Below are 21,975 nucleotides of genomic sequence, written 5' to 3' on the forward strand. Positions count from 1 at the left end.
TTTGACGGCGTATGCTGCAGAACTGAGCTTCTCCGATAATGAATCAATGCGAGTGCGTAGAAATACAGTCGTGTCAACGCGAGCTAAATATTCATTTTAAATGATAATATCAGCTTTTACTTATTTCACATTTGGTAGTATAAATCTAATACACTTTGTATTCTTCTCATTAAGTAGAAGATTATTAATATTAAACCACTTTACTAAGTTCGATATTGCATTGTTTACATCTTTGAAAAATCGTTCGTCATCGTCACTACAACATTCGCTGGGTCAGATAGTTATTTTATAATTATTTATTTATGTCAATATTTTAACATCTATGATAAGTAAATTTCCTAGGAATATTATATTATATTATTTTGATTTAAGGGCACTGGAAAAAATATAACATTAGCTGCGTTTGAGCCGCTCGTTCACTGCGTCAATAACTCACTCACAGTTGAGTATTCCAGCAGTTTCTGTAATGACGGTTGAACAGAGTCTCATTAGGATGGAACAAGAATGTTCTATAATTGAAATCGGCTGGAATATTATCTCTATTTGATTTGTACACGTTTTGTTCTTCTCTTGAAACATTGTTTCTTGTAATACATGTTGTGTTTTTACATTAAGTATAATAAAATATATAATGAAATACGTTGGATGAGGGTAGCGCAGGACTGAATAACGTGGATCTTTGGGGGAGGTTTTTCTTCAGCAGTGGACGTCTTCCGGCTAATATGATGGTGATGATGATGGTGAATGTATAATAGTCTCTTATTATTAAGTAAAATAAACTCGACAGTCCCACGGCATTGCAGCCGTATTAATGGAAACGTTCAATCTACCCAAAACACGCACGAATTATGGTCCATATTCTAATTTGTATCGCATTTGTTTTCTGTAATAAAGTCTATCAGAATGTGGACATATTCAATTTGTCAGTCCCTAGGTTCAGAAGACTTGCTAGAAATAGCTGATTAGTGGTTTTGGGTCTGTGGGAATTCTGTTCATCATTGATTTATATAACATCTAAAACACCTTTACAAGCATGCTGTGTTCACTTCCAGTATTAGTAGGAGGCACTCGCCCTTACATATTAACGTATATTTCTATTTTTATATGTTATTTTAGAGTGTATACTGTTTAACCGATCCGAAAAACCTCAGCTGTATCCTTTATAGCATTCATAACTTCTGTTTACTATGCCATCTGCTTGTACGCACAAATTATATTTCTGTTCATCTAGGACTGTGCTGCTGGTATATGCACAAGTTGGTAAGGACGCATGGAAATTTGCCAGCCCAAGTGTAACCTTGCTAAACGCGCGATCACAGAAGCTTTAGAACGAGTTTCCATGCAAAATAATTCAAGAAAGGATACTAATATGCATCAGTCGGTGTTGGATTCACTATGTTCCCTTTGCAGTGGGGACGATGGGTCCGTGGATTTCATGAGCATAAAAACTCCAGACACCTTATTTAAATTGAAAGAAAGAAAAAGTGTTTATTGTCGTCATTATACATTCTGATTAGAGTTCTTAAAGTTATACTAATCTAATTATGATCTAATGACGCCAATGGGCCCCCCAACTCAGCATAGTTGTGGTTTCGAAAGAATCCACAACGCTGGTCTTCCGTGGAAACCCAGAGAACGCTACTAACGCGCAGTCCTATCACATGAAAGTTTACAAACTATTAATTCTCTATAAACACAAATCACAAAAAATAGTGAAACTTGAATCTAAACTTATATTATATTAAAACTAAAGCAATTAATTTATTTTTTCCGGAACAATACAATTAATATTGCCATTGCCACACAACACAATCTCATTTTTTTTAATAATTTAAATTAATTTTTGGACATTAATGAGATATTCCTTGTATTTTAATTTAAATAGCCCTAAGCTAACGCAGTTCCGTATGGGAGGCGGGATATTATTCCAACACTTCGTGGAAGCATACCGAAAGCTGCCACGAAATGCAGTTGTACCGTGTTTTGGGTAAACCAAACGTGTAGCCATACGCACCTGGCGTCGTGAGAACTCCAATTTTTGGAACAAATAAGGTGGTGTACGAGTACATAGTATATTCGACAGATGACCTAAGGTCCAATACATAATTCTGTATAGGGTTTGGCCTTACAGTTGGCAAAGTTACCAACGTTGCAGCTTCATGGGCACCGTAATTTTTATTTAAATGAATAAGGGACGAGACGAGCAGGACGTACAGCTGATGGTAATTGATAGTCATTGCAATGTCGTGCCGCTCAGGATTATTGAAAAGCCCAAAAATTCTGAGCGACACTACAATTGCGCTCGTCACCTTGAGACATAAGATGTTAAGTCTCATTTGCCCAGTAATTCCACTAGCTACGGCGCCCTTCAGACCGAAACACATTGGATGCTTCACAGCGAAAATAGGCGCCGTTGTAGTACCCATAATCTAGCTGGCATCCGGTGAAAAGGAGCCTCCCACTGGTGGTGATACTTGTCGACGGTGACCTTCACGATAGTTGCTTTCTATGATTGGGAATAGCTTAATGAATTATTTACGTACATTTTATTTAGTTAAAAGTGATGCATATACATAATTTAGTTAAAAGATAAATTTATAATTTAAAATTTATTTAGTTAATAGATAAATACAGTTAATTTAAAATTCCACGACCTTCTCAAGAGAGAACTCGATAAATGATACAAGTTTCATCTGGCATAGAAAGACTGTGTAAACGTCGAAAAAATTGAGGATGACTGTTAGCCTCTATTTTGAGTAATGCATACACACTAACACAAAGTGAAATACAAATCGCGAGTGTAAGACGTAGCTTGTCACGCACACTAGAGTAATAAACCTGTCCTGTTTTTACCGGTTGTGTAGCAAGCAGCAAGAGTCTATAGAAAGACGTTAAAATTACCTAAAAATATTAAATGTTTAGACATTTTATGTATTATCTAGTATTAATTAGATGCTAAGGTAAAGATCAACACAACACAATCAAGTTAAAATCTGTTACCAAAACGATCGATTTGAAAACAGCAAACTGCACACGAGTTTAACGTTACTTGAGTGGGCGCAATGCTACATTATCATTTAGACAGAGCGTGCATCTTGAGAATCTCTATTATATATTTTACAATAGTATTAAGTTTTCACAGCCTTACAAATAAAATTGACATAAGGTTATGTCTGAGAATAAAGCAAGAATATGCAAAATGTTAATTCCGATGTATAACGTTTTCCGCGCTTATTTGCAAGGCTGTCCGACATTCAGAAATATCATTGTATTGACAGTGTTGTCAGCGATATAGTCAACATTTTGCACATTCTTGTGTTTATTCTCAGGTATAATTTTGTGCCAAGTTTATTTGTAAGGCCGTTAGACATTACCGTGTTATCAGTTATATGTTTTATAGTTTGTTTTTAAAGTTAAATATATTTTCTTAAATACATACTTACAATTGAAATCTACATCTTATTCAAATATGCCTAAAACCTGGTAAAAACCGGCGTAAGTGACTCAATTACTTTTCTTCTATCTAACGAAATCGCATTACATAAAATATTATGTGAAGAATGGTAAGAGCCCTTAATTCCAAAGTGGTAAACATCCATAAAGTGATTTGTTTGTGGAATTTCATCGTTGTCAAAGTATGCTCCATCAGAAATAATCCAATCATCAAAACATTTATAAACGCTTATTCTGGAATTTGGTTATTGTTAATTAGTAATATAATAATAATATACTATGAGAGGAACTTCCTTCAAACCGAGTGTTCTTCTTCCTTCAAACACGACACTCACTAATTTTAAATTTGAACAGCGTTGTGAGTAGTAATAAAATACCAAACACTACTATTAAATTAATAAGAAAACAAAAATATGGGACCAGTGGGAGGCACCTTTGTACAGGATGCCGGCTAGATTGTGGGTATCACAACGGCGCCTATTTCTGCCGTGAAGCGGTAATGTGTAAGCATTATTGTGTTTCGGTCTGAAGGGCGCCGTACCTAGTGAAATTACTGGGATGAGATTAAATGAGACTTAACTTAATTAGACATAAGATGTTATGTCTCAAGGTAACGAGCGTAATTGTAGTGCCGCTCAGAATCCTGAGCGGCACTGCATTGTAATGGGCAGGGCGTATCAATAACCATTTGTTGAACGTCCTACTCGTCTCGTCACTTATTTTCATAAAAAAGAAACCAGGGCAGCATTTGTTACATAATATCAAGAAAGGGATTGTGACGGTAGCGCTCTGTCTGTAGCTATATTGGTCTATGTTCGAAACGCCGCTGAACGTTAGAAATTCATATAACTCATGTTGAGCATGTGCTTCTGTCGTATGTAATGTATCAAAGCCAAGCAGTGAACCAAGGTTTAGTGCTCTTTATATTTTATACTAGAATTATAACGACTTCAACTCCATTGGTGAGCACTTGCATTGAAATTAATGTTGCATAATTTTGTGATTTTAAGTCTCCACAATTATTTCCTTCATTTGAAGCAACGAGTTATATTGTGATTTAAATAATGCGGTATAGGCTAAGCAGTTTAAATCATATTATCTATACACATTAAGATATGTTAAAAAATTAGGAAAAACGTTGACCGTAAAAGGCCATCCCTGTATTTCCCTAATTTTTTTAAAGTTATACTTCTTTAGGCGCGTTATGAAAAAATGATGAGAGTAAAATTTTAAGATGCGCGCGCATCACAGTGACACAAAAGTCTAGTCGACATTCGTTATTTTTTTTTGGGTTTTACATCCATTATTAGGATAGACAAAGGGTTCAAACCCGTACAGCCATATTTGTTATTTAATAATTAATTGTTGCAAGATTTTTACCATATTATTGTTCTTTCTACAAAAGTAGAAAAGCACGATTTATAAATTATGTTAAGGATTTTTCCTGCGTGCATACATAAGTAAACACACTCATTTTTGGACCATTCAATCATTCGGTTTGTTATAACGTTGGGGAGTAAAAGGAAATAAAAAAACTGTGAAATAGTGAATTGTTAAGCCTTTTCTGTTCACTGTTTTGGTGCAGCAATCATGAAGGCAACTATTTATGTTACGTGGGCTACCTTTTGCTAAAAGAGAATCCAATAAAAAGCTCGACTGGAGGCTGTTACGTATTCCAGTTACAAAGGTTTTCTTTCGGCAATATTGCAATGTTTTATAAATTCAGTAGATTTCTACGTAGTAACGAATTCGGGTTACTACGTAGTTCGTTCGTACTTTTGTTTTGCGATTTTTATATTATTCTGTCCACAGATCCGCAATAGGGTTGCAAGATGGCAATAGAATACAATAATTTTATGTACGATACATTTGGTAGATCTGAGAATCGGTCGTCATCTATTTTTTATACCCCAAAAATTTTAATTACTTATTGAATTTTTTTTTATTACTTTCTTTCGCAATACAACGTTTACTGGGTTAGTTAGTATTTAACACATCAGAACTATTACAATTATTATACATTAAAAACTTTACTCTCAGAAAAATCAACTTTCATCCATAATAAACTGTAAAAATACGGCTCACGGCTGAGATTCAATCTCTCGACCTCCCGGTGTTTCGGCTTCGCAATCACAATGATCCGACCACTGGTCCAATGTATTAAGTGAAAATAGGGAAACTATAATTAGTTAGAAGTATAAATGTTTCATCCACAATTTCAACGATTGTCTTACGAGTTTTCGGTCAGGCCACGTGTCCTGACGCGAGTTGAACATTATATCCCAAGAAAAGTCTTTACTTTATAACTCCATCTGTGGTGAGGTAGATATTTTTAAAGAAACTTTATCTGCGTTAAAAAAATGTTACGAGATTATTAGACACCAAATGACTTATATTCTTCTTTTTTTTTTCAAATTCGAATGTATCTTGATTTTGAAATTGTTGATTTTTTTTTTATATTATTGTGTTCTTGGTGTCACGAAAGTAAAGACTGTGCAAGTTGTGACACCTTAATTTGTTGTACATTTAACTCATAATTTGTTGATATTCAATATATTTAAGCGTATTATAATTGAACAAGTATTGGTTGTCCTATAAATAAATAAATAAAAAACCGTGCGTTGCTGTGGGACACCGGATAGGACTCGTTCCTATCCGGTTCCCTATTATAAAAATATTAATTTTACTGATTTACTAAAAAAAATGGACAGTTTGCACTGAATTCCACTGTCTAAATTAAAAAAAGTGTGTCTATACTTATGTATGCACGCAAGAAGTTATACTTCTTTTGCGTAACAAAACAAATCCTTAAAATTATTTATTCGTCGTGCTATTTTACGTTTGTAGAAAGAACTATATTATAAAAATCGTGAAATAAATTATTGAATATTAAAGAATACGGCTGTATTGGCTTGAACCCTTTGCCTGTCCTAATAATGGACGAAGAAACCAAAAAAATTATGAATATCACAAACGTCAAAATATTTCAGAAAACTTATATTTAGATGTCATTGTGCGCGCGCAAAGTAATAGTCAAAGAAGTTTATCAATAACATCAAAAAGGCTAATGTTTTTTTCAAGTTTTCTCTTTTATGTCAATGTTATTTTGCAGTTATAAACCTATTTTAATATGATTTAAATATTCTTTTATTGTATTTTAGTTTGGTTTTGCCTTGTTACCAATGCTCTTAATAAATAAAATAAACAACGAATGTAATTTGTTAGAAATACGTTAAATGTCAATAATTGTTACTTGTCAATTATTTATATGTAAAAAATAATAATCTTACGTTCCGGACCTTTTTTCTCGGTAAGGGTACCCCTCCGGATCGTCCCATAGGGAAAAAATCGAAAGCATCGTTCCAAAAGTCCTCAGCGCTGCTAAAAACGTCTTCATTTAACAGCTTTGTATATATCTATATCTATTCTATGACTCATCTGAGCCTGAAATATGTATGGAAACACACACAAAGGTGTAAAAAGAAATAGCAATGGCAATATGTTGAATAGAACCTGCTCATTGAAGCCCGCTTAATGTTGATAGATGTGGAGAGAAACGATTTCCATTCTCGCTCTTTCACATCGAATGAGATATTACTCGCGAATTTATTAAGTTGCCCGAATTGATTAGAACCCTTTCAGCCTTTGAAACTGTTAAGAAGTAGGAGTTCTTTTTGTGTTCAAGCTGCATTGTTGCTGTCGTAATCTTTTAACTGTAGATAATTTATACATCTAGATAGAGTCTCTTGTTGCTAGACAACCGATAAAAATAGGAAAGCTATATTAGTTTAGTATGACACTTTGTGTAAGTGTGCGTGAATTGCTCAAAATAGAGAGTTCTAAACTCAATTTTTTTCATCATTGTTCATCTAAGGCCCTTTTTCAATAACCTATCTATCCTTAGTTTAACTTACTAGCGGAAAACAAATCTATCCTTTTACGCTTACTTACATTTCAATAACCTATCGACATAAAGCATTGGACTATCGGCCGTTTTCATAAGCTATCTATCTATCGAATTTCACCTTCGCACGACACGCCACAAGTTAGGATATCATCCCCACCATCTGGATGTGTGGCGGTCCTCCACAGTGCGGTTTTCAAAAAGCTTTCTCCCTCGTACTACAAAGCTGTGGAATGAGCTTCCTTGTGCGGTGTTTCCGGCACGATACGACATGGGTACCTTCAAAAAAAGCGCATACACCTTCCTTAAATGCCGGCAACGCTCTTGTGATTCCTCTGGTGTTGCAACAGAATGTGGGCGGCGGTGATCACTTAACACCAGGTGACCCGTACGCTCGTTTGTCCTCCTATTCCATAAAAAAAAACTTAGTTTAACTTACTAGCGGTAGACAAATCTATCCTTTTACGCTTACTTACATTTCAATAACCTATCGACATAAAGCATTGGGCTATAAGTACATTGGACATAACTGTGGATAGATAAGATTTTGTCATTAAACGGTGACAGCATTGTATCCGTAACTAGAGATACGTTACTGAAAACGACCATTAGAGTATGTTGTTGTTAGACAACCGATAATAACAGGCCAGTAATATTAGTTTAGTATAACACAGTTTGTGTTAGTGTGCGTGAATTGCTCAAAATAGAGGTAAATTCTAAACTCAAATTTTGTCGACGTTTTCACAGCTTTCATTGTCTATCTAGACGTATAAATGGTCTAAGCTTTTGACGTATTGTTGAGTTTCATGTCTTACTTTACATATTCATAATGTTAAAAGTATTCAGAACAATTTTTATTCAGGATGAAATTACAAGTTTCAAAATGGCGATAAACTCAATTAAAATGTTTATAGCATAGATATGGAATATTGTTTAGAGCGTAGAAGACACAGAGATCAAATAGGTTTCATCAAAATATTACATCACTAAATTGATTTCAATCGTATTTTAAATAATGTTTTCCCCAATACATTGAACTAGTTTTAAAGATATATTCTTTATTTCTGTTCGTAGAACAAATTACACTAGCAATTGTTTTATTATCGGAAGATTCCTGATAAAATTAAACATTGCTAATACTCGTAAGTCGGTGTCAGCCAAGGTTGGTTTGTAACTACATACATAGTTATAGGTTAGATGTGCTTGAGTCACCCGCGCGTCGTGAGGAGGCGAGAGGCGAGAGCGTAACTATAATTAGATTGATTAAGTAAAGTGTATAAAAATATTATATCTATTGTTTTGGAATACCGATTATGAATTCGGTTGTTTTTTTTTGTTAATTTTGTTTTAAGTTTAAATGCTCAGATAATTTATGCGTATAAATGATCTAAGTTTAATTGTAAATTACTAATTAAATAACTAAATTTATTCAAATAAAAAATCTTATAACTTATTACTTTATAAAAAATATTACTTATATACAATACTATGATTACTTACATTACATTAAAACTATCAGTATGGTTTAGCTAATCAAGAATACTGGAAGTATATCCGCGTTGGATAGCTAGGCTGATCCGTTGACCGAAGTAGCTGCCTGCGCATGGGTTTACAGTAGCCTTATTGAGGCGAGAAGATAGTACTTTGTACATTCTCCGCGCATCTGGGCCCCACAGGCCAAGTATGTCGACACCAAACGTCAATAATTTATTCTTTAATTAATCTGTTTAAAAATTTAAGTGGAAACTTTATTAATAAATGAAAGGCTTATATTTTAAACATTATGTATTTAATATTTTATGTTTTTAAAGTGATAACCCTCACTTCTAGGACTAGTACACAAATAAAATTTTAAAAACAATTTTTTTTAAATTTTATGAACGATGCGGGATGATGCGATCATAAAATTTTGTTTTTCAAATTTTATTTGTGTGTTAATATTAGAAGTGAGGGTTATCACTTTAAAAACAATATCCGGACGATCGAGCCTTGCTCGGATTTTTAAGAATGTACAAAACTTGAACAAAAAAAAACTAATGGGACATCTGGATTCGAACCGGGGTCTTCTGCTTTCCGGATCACCCAATGTCCCATCTGAGCTATAATAAGCTAGCTAGATCGATTTATCACCCCCGAAATCCCATGCATACCTTATTTTATGAAAATCGTTGGAGCCGTTTTCGAGATTCAGATTATATATATATATATATATATATACAAGAATTGCTCGTTTAAAGATATAAGATAACATATTGTTTAGATTTACAAGAGCGACATCTCAAGTCAATTTCCTAATATGCAAATATTGGGGTTGAGCAGGTTATCAACTGTAAAGTAGATCCTGTAGATGAAGCCACAACCTGAGAGTTGAACAAAGCAAACAGAATTTTGTAACGAGGCGGTACTCGAACGGTTAGCTCAGTTGGTTAGAGCACCGGCACAAAACGCCGGAGGTCGTGGGTTCGTATCCCGCATCGTTCCTAAAATTTTGTTTTTCAAATTTTATTTGTGCATTATGTATTACTATCTGTACTCAGCAAAAGCTCTTTGTGTCTCTAAATAAATAAATAGAATTTTTCTCAAGTTGTACGTTTTTGTACTTGGAATTGAACATTCCATTGAATTTTTAAATGTTACCAAACTTCTGGCTAGTAATCATATTTTATCGTCCTCCCTAAAGAGTTCTTCAAAAATTTTAGCCTTGGTTACGTTGAAAGATTCATCGAGTTACCGAGATACTTGTGCATTTTTAATATGGGCATTACGGATAAATGTAGTAATAAACGGCATAATATAATGAAACCTTCATAAACCAATCCTTATTATTATGTAAGGTTAGTAGACTTTTTACGGATGTTATATAAATCTATACATTTATATAAAATAGAAGTGTCTGTTGGAATAGGAGGACAAACGAGCGTACGGTTCACTTGGTGTTAAGTGATCACCGCAATCACAAGAGCGCTGCCGGCCTTTAAGGAAGGTGTACGCGCTTTTTTTGAAGGTACCCATGTCGTATCGTCTGTTTGTAATATTGAAATAACCGTTTTTTAATACATGTACATATATGAATATATATACGGCACATACACCAAACAAAAATGTTTTACAATTAGTGTCTGTCTGTCTGTCTGTCTGTTTGTTCCGGCTAATCTCTGAAATGGCTGGACCGATTTTGACGGGCCTTTTATTGGCAGATAGCTGATGTAATAAGGAATAACTTAGGCTACGTTTATTTTAGAAAAACTTTTTTACTTTAGAAATATAAAGTAATGCTGCAATTTCCAAGAAACTGTCTAAATCAGGTCAGCTAGCAATATATTGACACACTAGTATACAATTTATCTTGACCCAAACTAGTCATAGCCTGTACTGTGGATACGAGACAACGTTATATTTCAATTTCAAATATGTTTATTTGAAATAAGATAAAAAATTACTTATTGAGAGTCAAAAACTACCACCCATTCCAAAAGGTATACGCCTCAGACCTGAGAAGAACGGGTGCAACAAACTCAGCGGGCTTCTTTTTTTTATATAAAAGTATTGTTTCAATGTAAAATCGAACAATAAAATTAATTTTTAACAGCCTGTGGGCGGTAGCTCAATTCCCAATCTGTTGTATCATTAAGAAAGTTATTTATGTTATAGTAACCTTTACCACACAAACGTTTTTTTCCAATTCTTTTGAATTTCTTAATACATTTGTTTTGAACATAATCTGGGATCTTGTTTTACAAGCATATACAACGCCCCACAAAATACTTACTAACTCGAAGTAGTAGCCATTATAAGTTTATGTTTGTTCTTGGTGCTAACATTATGGTTATGACAGTTTCTAGCAAATTCACTTATGTGCCTATGTACATACATAACACTATCAAGAATATAATATTGAGAGGCCACAGTCAAGATGTTTATATTTTAAATAAGATTATTTATTATATATGATGATATACGTTGTATTGCCATTCAAATTAATAAAAGAGAACAAAAAAAATTGGGCTAACTTTGCACACTAATATTCATACAAATCGGTACAGACGTTTGGGAGAAGTTTGGTAACAAACATTGCGACACGAAAATTTTATATATTAGGTAACACTAATTACAATCCCCACCATCTGGATGGTGAGAATGATAATGTAGTAATAATAATATTGACACAATCTTACACAAATAGGCATAGCCTGTACTATAGGTACAAGACAACGTTATATTTAATACAGAATAATTACTTAAACATATATAAATACATATATAATCCATGACTTAGAAAAAAACATACAGATTCATCATATAAATGTTTGCACCTACCGGGATTCGAACCCGGGACCTCTAGCTCAGTGGGCAGTGTCACTTACCACCGGGCTATATAGGGATGATATCCTAACTTGTGGCGTGTCGTGCGAAGGTGGAATTCGGCGGCAGGAATCAGGTTAAACAGCTCTTCGGACACTCCCCGTGATTAATGCGGTAGAAGACACACAGTGAAGAGATGTCTCTACGCAACGCCAAGTGATCCAGCCGTTCACAGAGCACTGGGTCCCAGACAATTCGAGCTGCTCTGCGTTGCACGCGGTCAAATGGATCGAGCTGATACTGGGCCAGACCAGACATGACAGCAATACTGCATGTGTGGGCGGACCTGCGCTTTGTACAGCGCTAGAATGTGATCTATTAATGACGCCCAATTTCTTTGAAGCCAATTTGGCTTTGCCCTCCAGATGGCCACGAAATTGGAAATCGCTCGAGATTTCGAGACCCAGTATTCCGATACTAGGCGAGGCTTTAAGGGAAGTGTTGTCGAAGAGCGGTGATACAACAAATGGGGTTTAAATGTTTGTTTTTATATTACAAGCTTTTTATTAGCTTCGCCTGTCTGTTTGTTTGTTTGTAACCGACTCATTTAGGCGCGATTTTAGCCCACTTTAAACGGCCAGATTTCGTTCAAACTTCGTAGATTTATCGAAGACCGATGACAATACATTAATTTGATAAATTCAGCCCAATTTTTAAATTGCAAAATAAGATTTTTAATATTTTATATAATTATTTTCATCTATCGCCTATATAGCAGAAGTTGATTATAGTTTTAAATTAAAAAATAAATATTCAATTTGTTAGTTCGGTTTCTATAAAAAGCGTGTTGTTTTTAGTTTTATTTAAATTTGGGTAGTAAATGTATCATGAAGTATGAAAGTATGTCAATTTACCGAAATGTTAGCTCTGGAATATCACACTACTCTGTACTCCATTTTTTATTTATTTCAGTCCCTAGAAAGCTAATACTTGGAACTGTAACAAAAATATTTCTTCATATTCGATTTTTGGCCTGACCATCTTATTTCGACTACTTAAGTCACATGAAAAGGATAATATATTTAGCCTTCATGAATAAATGTATAAGATGACTCAACGAACGAAGTATTGAATTATTTATGTACTGGCCACGTGACTTTAATATAATAATATATAAATGGAACATTAATAATTTATTTTTGATTTATTATGTGGTGTTTTCAGAACGACACAACATACCTTCAAAATAGAGCCTACTTTAAAAGACCGGGCACGCTCCTGTGTTTCCTCTGTTGTTACAGAAGAATGTGGGCAGCAATCCTATCTCGTATGCTCATTTGTCCACCTCTTCAAAAAATAGTTTTGTCATAAATTGAGATCACTATCATGAACATTGTTGCATTTCGAGTAATCCAGTTTTATTTCGATACAAAGGAGGTTGAAATTGCGGTGCCAAAATTACACATTTATATAAAATACTTCTTAAAGGATAAAAACGAGTGTAATTATAAATGTAATTTACATTCGATTTTTGCATAAAAGTTACGTTTTTATAAATATTTTATTTAACTCGACGTTTCGTGACGTTGACGAGCACGTCGACTTCTGTCAACCGCATAAAATGGCGCACTTGGGGACTACGCCTGTAGTATCTAGTTAGAGCGCAGCGGAGACCTACCCTTAATCTAAAATTTACTTATTATTCAAACCAATATGTTCATTACCCTATAGTTTAATTTGTCTAGTAATGGACAGTTAATGCAATACCTGGTTATTTAAACCATTGGAAAAAATTATGATTTTATTAATTATTTATCAAATTTATAATTCAAATTTTGCATCTAATCTTTCATAAATTACTATGTTTCCTTAATATTAGTTGAACTTTATCGGCCATTTTAATGTTGACTATATCGCTGACAACACTTACAATACAATGATAATTCTGAAATACCACTGGACAGGCTGTTCCATATATTTGACAGCAAATTTATTGTGCCTCTTTGAAGCGCCACTCGCGAGCGTCCAGAGAACTAATTTTGACGAATAACACAAATGGATGCTAAGGAACTCCAATACTCTGAAGTATTTTTACATTTTGAATTAATTTCGTTCGTTAGCGCGTTTATACTTCAAGAATCAACGTTATAACGTACGCTATTTTTTTGTAAATATTTTCCCACTATATATCGATGTTTCCCGAGGTTGTCATCACTAGTTTTAGTTCCGCAGACTCTCGCTACATGGACAAAAGCGCTAAAATGTTGATTATCAAACAGGCACAAAAGCACTTTGACAGCCGCCAGTCCAGTGGAATATAGTAGAGTTCAGTGGAATAAAAAATTATAATGTCTTTTTGTAAACATTTTGCATATTCTTGATTTATTCTTAGGTATTACTTTATACCAAGTTTTACAAATCGACGTAATTCCAGAAAAACGTTCCTAACCACAATCATGTTGAAATTGAGTTAAGAACACACAACTGGTCACGTGATTCGTATTAACGGACTGACAAAAAATGTCAGCCCTACTGTCACTCTTTAAATGACATCATGACTTAGTATCCTCACTCACATGTATGGAATACACTAATATTTATTAATCTTTAATCACGAATTCCTTAAAATGTAATGTTTGTGTCTTAGAACGTTTTTCAGGAACTACTTCCAACTAACAGATATGATTTTATTCGTTATTTAAATTTAAAAAAACTACTAAAGTGGAAGTAAAAGTGGAAATAAATATAAATAGTGCTAGTTACGGAGTTAATAAGCCAAACAATTGTACGAAAATTAAAGGTTATGTAAAAAATAAGAGTAAGTAATAAGAATTACAGTGGGAGTCAACGAAGTACTGACTTGTTTTATACTCTGGTTATATATCTGCTGCTCGCGTCAATTGGATTCGGGTGAAATTCAATTTCCTACGTAAGATTGGTTCCTGCGTGTCTACGAAGCCTGCAAACTATAAGTAATACTATGTGACTGTGTGTTACTGAGTTATATTCTAAGCTCGGTTCGTCTCAATAATTCAGTTCTATTTCAATAAACCTTAACCAGAATGCTCGTTTTTAATGTGATTATCACACGATTGTGTATTCGCAAAATCAAAAAAAATGCAAACTGTAAATATTTTTTTATATTTAAAAGTGATAACCCTCACTTCTGGGATTAATTACACGAATAAAATTTATAAACAAAATTTCTGAAGGATCGAACCCAGAACTGAATGTTATCACTTTAAAATATAACAAATTGTTTAGATTTGCAAGAGCGACATCTCAAGTCAATTTACCAATTAGCAAATATTGGGGTGGGGCAGGTTTTCAACTGTGAAGTAGATCCTGTAGGTGAAGCCACAACCTGAGAGTTGACCAAAGCATACATCTTTATGAACTTTACGTCACTCGAACGGTTGGATCAGCGGAAGAGCGCTCACATGGAGAGGTTGTGGGTTCCAGTCCCGCATCGTTCATAAATTTTACAAATTAACAATAATTTAATAAATTATTTAATAGAAGTGATTATCGGTTTTGGTGAGAAATATTTTTTGAAACAATTTGTCCCGAAACGGCAGTGCCCCACGGCACTAGTTTTTTTTAGATACACCAAAACCGAGAGTGCCATACGGCACACTATTCCCTCACCAAGTTCTGACCCTTATTTTGTTTATAAAATGGTTTATTTTGCATGGTCTCATAGCTTGTTTCAATAGCTTTCAGATACATTCACTCAAATCATCCTAATTTTAAGCAATCTATTAATACATGTAAAATAATACACACTGGCAGAACCTGCGCGAGCGCCAAAATCACGCCGATCTGAGACATACCGCGCGATCAGAGTTTCCTGGAACGGAAAGCTTAAGATTTTTGGACGTGACAACGGTTTATACAAAGAAGAACGAAAAAGTGTCACCTGAGCCGAGTGGCAAGCGAGAGAGAGGAACAAGCGATGGAGAGGCACAATCGGTCTAAGGCAGTGTTTCTCAACCTTCTTTAGGTCATGCCCCACCTTAACATTTCTAAAACTTTCATGCCCCTTCCTACATAATTTTAAACCTTGAATAATTGTTTTATTCCTGAAATATAAATGATAAGTTTTACGAAGAAATCACAGTCAGTGTTATCAAAACATCGTTAGTAAATTCAGTAGTCCATTTTTAAATTGGGCCCCCTTAACTATCAAAATGCGTACCTGTGGGGCGTGGGGCACCCGTTGGAATACTGGTCTTAAAAATATTTTTTAATTTATGAGTGCAAGTTAATGTTAATTTATCGAAAAAAAAAATGATCAATTAGAACTTTCTTTGTATTATACAAACTAATGATAATTCAGTAACAATAATTCAATTCAATTCATAAAAGTATACAATTTTTCATCATTGCTTTTTATGACGTTATCACCTTACATATATTTTCCGTGAACGTTGCGTTCGTTGTGTCTTCTACCGCATCTATCACGGGCAGTGTTCCGAGAGCTGTTTCACCTGATTCCTGCCGCCGAATTCCACCTTCGCACGACACGCCACAAGTTAGGATATCATCCTCACCATCTGGATGTGTGGCGGTCTCCCACAGCTTTCTTCTACGTACTACAAAGCTGTGGAATGAGTTTTAGTACCTTCAAAAAAAGCACGTACACCTTCCTTAAAGGCCAGCACCAGCTCCTGTGATCACTCTGGTGTTGCAAGAGAATGTGGGCGGCGGTGACCACTTAACCCGTACGCTCGTTTGTCTTCCTTTTCCATAAAAAAAATGATAATTTATCAGTCTAGATAGAGGTTCTTGCTGTGGGACAACCGATAAAAATATGCCAGGAATATTAGTTTAGTGTCTGTGACAAGCTACGTCTTACACTTGCGATTTGTGTGATACTTTGTGTTAGTGTCCGTGAATTGCTCAAAATAGAGATTTAGTTCTAAGCTCGATTCTCTTCGTCGTTTTCACAGCTGTCATACGGCTGTTATCAATATACTATCTACAGATAGAGACAAATTACTACCTTCTACTGTCTGTAATTAGCTGTCAATAATCTGAAGCTGTCCCAATATACCCGATAAGTCATTCTTATCGTCTTATATTGGGACGCGTGAATTGCAACTTCCATACAAAATTGTATCGCTGGTAAGCTATACGTCGTCCCATTAACAACCAGCGTGTAAGGATAAGGTGAGTTACCATCGATAAGTTTATTGGGACAGAAAAGTCAACGATAGTTACGATTTTTATCTCAAGTAAGAGATAGATTGAATATTGGGAACGGCCGATAGTCTATCTAGATATATAAATGATAGATCATTTTAACCTTAGAAGGTTATCACGTAAAATTATCCTCAGTCAACAGACTTTACACATACCTTTTTTATAAAGTAGAACGGAAATATTGTATGCAAGGGAAAATTGATTTTGTAAGTATTGCATACATTTAATGATAATTGTCTGAATATGATATAATTATTCACTCTTGATACAGCTGCCGCATTCTGCAGAATTTTACAATATTTTATGAATTCATTAAAATTGCCTACGTAGCATTGTTCGCTTAACGAAGTGAACTATTTTGAACAGAAATTGTTCATTTTGTTTAATTTACATTTCAAAAGCAAATTATTCCCTGTAAAATGTTAAAATGTTGAAATGATCTGTAAATTTATATTATAACATAGACTTCCATTTTGAATGCAATTCAAGACAGGTTCTTAAAAAAGTGTTTAGCACCTATTCTACGCAAAAAATTTGAATGCAATGTGTAATAATGTTCGTTTTTTCTATAAGAGTGTGTTTAATGGCCATGAGGGTCAAATTCAAATTCACATAAAAATATTTTAATTCAAAATTCGATTTGATATCTTTATAAATTCGACTTATCGAAAGTCTAAATCAACCAAGCATTCGAAAAAGTATGCCTCAGACCTGAGAAGAACGGGCGCAAGTAACTCAGCGGGCTTCTTCTTTTTTTATAAAATTGCCGTATAATCAAATTTATTAATTAAATAGCCTGGGGGCGGTCATTCTATTAATAATCTGTGGTATTATTTATTGAAGGGAAATTTCTAATGCAACTTAAAACTTAAGATAGGAAGCATTATACCGTGTTTTGGTACCAGGCGATCATAGTTCAAGAAAAGATTGTCTTATGTATGACGCGAGTTTACCTTATATTCTGACGTCATGCGCACGACGTATTCCTACATAGACACCACAATAATATATATATTAGTGGTGATAGTAATGTCTTTCATAGCGGTTGAAATCATGTGTCATTCTAGCAACACGTACCAAGACTTCATAGGCAGTTTAGAGGTTCATGCGCAATGCAGGTTTCACTTCTGACATTGTACTCTGTACGCACGCAATTTTTTTTGTTCAAGATAAATTCAACAATTCTTTTGAATTTCGTAACACATTTGCTGATCATGTGGTAAAAGCATATACATCGCCCCACAACAGACTAACTCGACTTAACCGAGTAGTAACAAATTTATGTTTGTTCTTTGTCTTAACATTATGATTATAACAGTTTCTAAGAAACTCGCTAATGTGCTTTTAAACATACTTAACATTATCAATAATTTAAATGTTTAATTCTCTAAATTTTCTTTTTATTTCTCTTAATATCCTAGGTTATAATTTTTGTATGAAAGTTTAAGACAAACTAACATAAGGATCACCTAATGGTATATAATCACTGTAGTATACTCTCTTGTAACACCAGAGGAATCACAAGAGTGTTGCCGACCTTATAAAACGTTGCATTAAGGCGACACTAAACGCAAGCGACCTTGAGCTGATATGATATGTGTTCACGGCTGCCGGCACGCCCTCTATGTAACAAAGCCAATATTTTCAAAATTCTTGCGTGGAAAACAGTTTATATGCTTACAATCCTCGTTATTCACTACTAATCTGAATAAATAAACCTACACAAAAAGTACAAGCTATAAGAATAACTTTTCTGAGAGAAGTACTAATAAAATGCGTCACGCCACGCCAAAAAACTTATTTAACCTCAAAGAAAAGTGGTAGTTCAAAAAGGCTCGGCAGTGTTAACTTTAACCAACAGCAAGCATTATCAACCTACAAATAAGACTTATGGATATGTGTAACAGGATTAAGTAGTGTTCATAGTTCGAAATGCTATGCTTTCACCACAAAACTTGTCTAAAAACACCATGTTTGCGTGTTTTCTGATTACTCTTCGCCTTTGAATTAGAAAACCGAAAACATATTATAAGCCCTCTTCTCCAGCACAAACGTGGTAAATCACGACGGTCATGTGATGGCTAGTAAGCCACCAATCGCCATGGGATTTCCTCAATACTAGACCTATAGAGCAGCCTTGGCGGGTCGCGACCCGTTACCGGGTTATTAAAATAAAATACCGGGTTATTCCTATGCATTATAACACTAGAAGTAAGGGATTGCTTGTAACTAATTCTGGTAGGCTTCATAAGATACATAATAGCTATAAGGGTAAATGTATACACTTTTATAATAAAGTCCCAGCCACTGTTCAGGCAATGTTTTATTAAAAAATGGCTCTGCTGATATCTAAGTGATCCGATAGCCTGGGACAAGATTATGATTATTTTATAGCAAAAGCATTGACAACAATATTGTATATTTGATTAAAAAGAGCGCAAAAAATGCTTAGTATATTTTAGATTTTTTTTCCATTATGATCAAATATATTGAAGTAGATAAGTTCAGACGAGTCAGATTTCATTCAATTGTTTAGAGAGTTCAATTGGCGAAAGTTGAATGGTATTCTTAATCTTTGTTAAGTCGACTTTAATCGCTTTGATTTCATTGAAAGTAGGCAGTTATAATTACGTGCGATTAAGCAGTCGATTACATTAATTTACATTTATTTTTTTAACTTATTCGATTAAGATATTGAATATTTTACTTTTAATCACTTACACTAATAAGTTTATTAAGCTATGCATGTTATGTTGCATCGCTTTATATAATATAATATACTAGCTGACGCGACAGACGTTGTTTTGTACATAGTAAATAAAATACCGTTTTTTATGAATTTGTCAATAATATTTCACAACATCAAGAATTATTTCGTAAAATTGTTCTATGTTGTTATAATGAAATTGTTTCACAGCAGAACTGTCAAAACGTGCGTCAATAAATTATCTCATAGAAATTATGTCCATAAAAAACAAATATTGGAAATAAAATTAGTTATGGGTCTCAACCCGCTGAACAGCATTCAGGCCGTAAAAGGAGTACAACCACTCGGCAAGACCGATATATACAAGTGACTGCAAGACTGTTAACTTCTCAAGAGATAAGTTTGAGGCTACAAAATTCAAGTTGTGTGCAAATCCCCAAACTGTGCAAAATCGACTGCATGAGTACGGCCTACGAGCTCGACACCCAATTAGTTGCCCACCGGTACGTCACGGGAATCGCGCTCGTCGAAAACAATGGTGTAGAGAATGCAGAACATGGACCCAGGAACAATGATAAACTTATGTTTTCTGATGAGTCGTGATTCGGGTTTAGGCCTGATACAAGAAGAGCGCGAGTGTACCGTCGGCCCGGAAATACTGAAAAGCTCAGGTGCATTCAGGAAGTTCATCCATACAGCGGCTCAACAGTTATGGTATGGGCGGGTATTATGAAGAACAAGCGAACTGAGCTCGTTTTTGTAAATGGAAACATGAACGCTGAAAATTACTTTGAGAATATTCTCAGATCTTATGTCCATCCATTTGCACAAAGCTTTGGCTGCCATTTTACGTTAATGCAAGACAATACGCGTTCACATACAGCTCGGCGAACCAGTTAAGACTTGGCAACGGAGAACATCTGGGTATTGCCCTGGCCTGCACGATCGCCAGACCTCAAACCCATCGAGCACGCATTCACATTCATCATATAAATGTTTGCACCTACCGGGATTCAAACCCGGGACCTCTAGCACAGTAGGGTCACTAACTACTGGGCTATTGGGGGCGCCAATAATAAAATAATGGACATCTGACTACAGTTCTTTATTGAGGGAAACTACCTTGGACCTTTGCACAAACGATTCCACTAATATTGACTTCCCGTCGCGTTGGAATAGCTCTAACAAAATACACTTTAAAAATGTAGACAGAGCCCTAACAACAAAAAAAATGCCATTTGCCTTAACGTAAGGTCCTGCATCATGCATAAGTGGTACAGGGTGGCCACAGTACTCCACCATTCTGGTCAGTTAAAGATCTTCAAAATTCTTTACACCCCAAGTCTTTCCAGTAAATAGCCATAGCTTTTTTTTATGAAAATAAGGGACCAGACGAGCAGGACGTTCAGCTGATGGTTATTGATACACCCAGGCCATTATAATGCAGTGCCGCTCAGGATTCTTTAAAAACTCCTAAAATTCTGAGTGGCACTACAATTGCGCTCGTCACCTTGAGACAATATGTTAAGTCTCATTTGCCCTGTAATTGCTTCTGCAACTATCGTTCGATACTTGGTTTGACTTTAACGTTTTCCTTCGGGATTATTATTAAGGGTAATAATGTCATATAATTTACTATCTTATTAACATACACATCCTCCGCACATATTCCAGGGAAGGAGACTTTTCAGTGATAATTATATTTGTGTTCGCTCTATTTAAAATTATTAGTCTATGGCAATATTCTTTACCAAACAAGGGTTAAGAATTTACGCTGTCGAGGAAAAATTCCACAATTGTACTTGGTCTGCAATTTTCTATTATTTTCTCGATTTTATTTACGCTCATCTCATTCCAGTCTAGTACGTGTTAGACGTCTGTGTAAATCCAGTGAAAATATAAAGTGTTTATTGGATAGAAAGAAAAATCATTTATTCACTTCAAATGTGTCACTTATGAATGTCTAAGATTTTACCACCACTTCGGAAAAGTTGAGCCGTAATGAGAAGAAGTGGCAAGAAACTCAATAGTTTTCATAAATATTTATATGATCGTAGTTGATCAACATAATATTATACTTAGGGTTTTTACAAGCTGTCTCCGATACTTCGTCAGCATGGACAATTTATAGATTTGAATTGTAATTTACATTATTAAAATTTATTATAATTAATAATACTAGTCTTGCCATAAATAAATAATATTACTAGACAAATAACAATTATTAATTTAACGGTGTCTTTGGTTAATACATAAATATAAAATAATTTAAAATATAAAAAGCTTATTCCAATGGAGACCCCATTGGCTGCAATACACCGCACTCTTTCCATGGGAAAATTCTTCAATGGCAATCGTACCAATTGTTTTAGGGACTCTATATTATCATGGCGTTTAGAGCAAG

The 21,975-nt window shown here is 34.6% G+C and overlaps 1 non-coding gene across 1 annotated transcript; it reads left to right on the top strand.

The window, feature by feature from the left end:
- Positions 1-9,764: 9,764 nt before the first annotated feature.
- Positions 9,765-9,838, top strand: Trnaf-aaa (transfer RNA phenylalanine (anticodon AAA)). The gene has a single exon. It is a non-coding gene; the product is annotated as a tRNA-Phe (tRNA).
- The last annotated feature ends 12,137 nt before the right edge of the window (positions 9,839-21,975 follow it).

The sequence above is a fragment of the Leptidea sinapis genome, chromosome 2 (assembly GCF_905404315.1).
Source record: "Leptidea sinapis chromosome 2, ilLepSina1.1, whole genome shotgun sequence".
In the NCBI taxonomy this organism is placed as follows: domain Eukaryota; kingdom Metazoa; phylum Arthropoda; class Insecta; order Lepidoptera; family Pieridae; genus Leptidea; species Leptidea sinapis.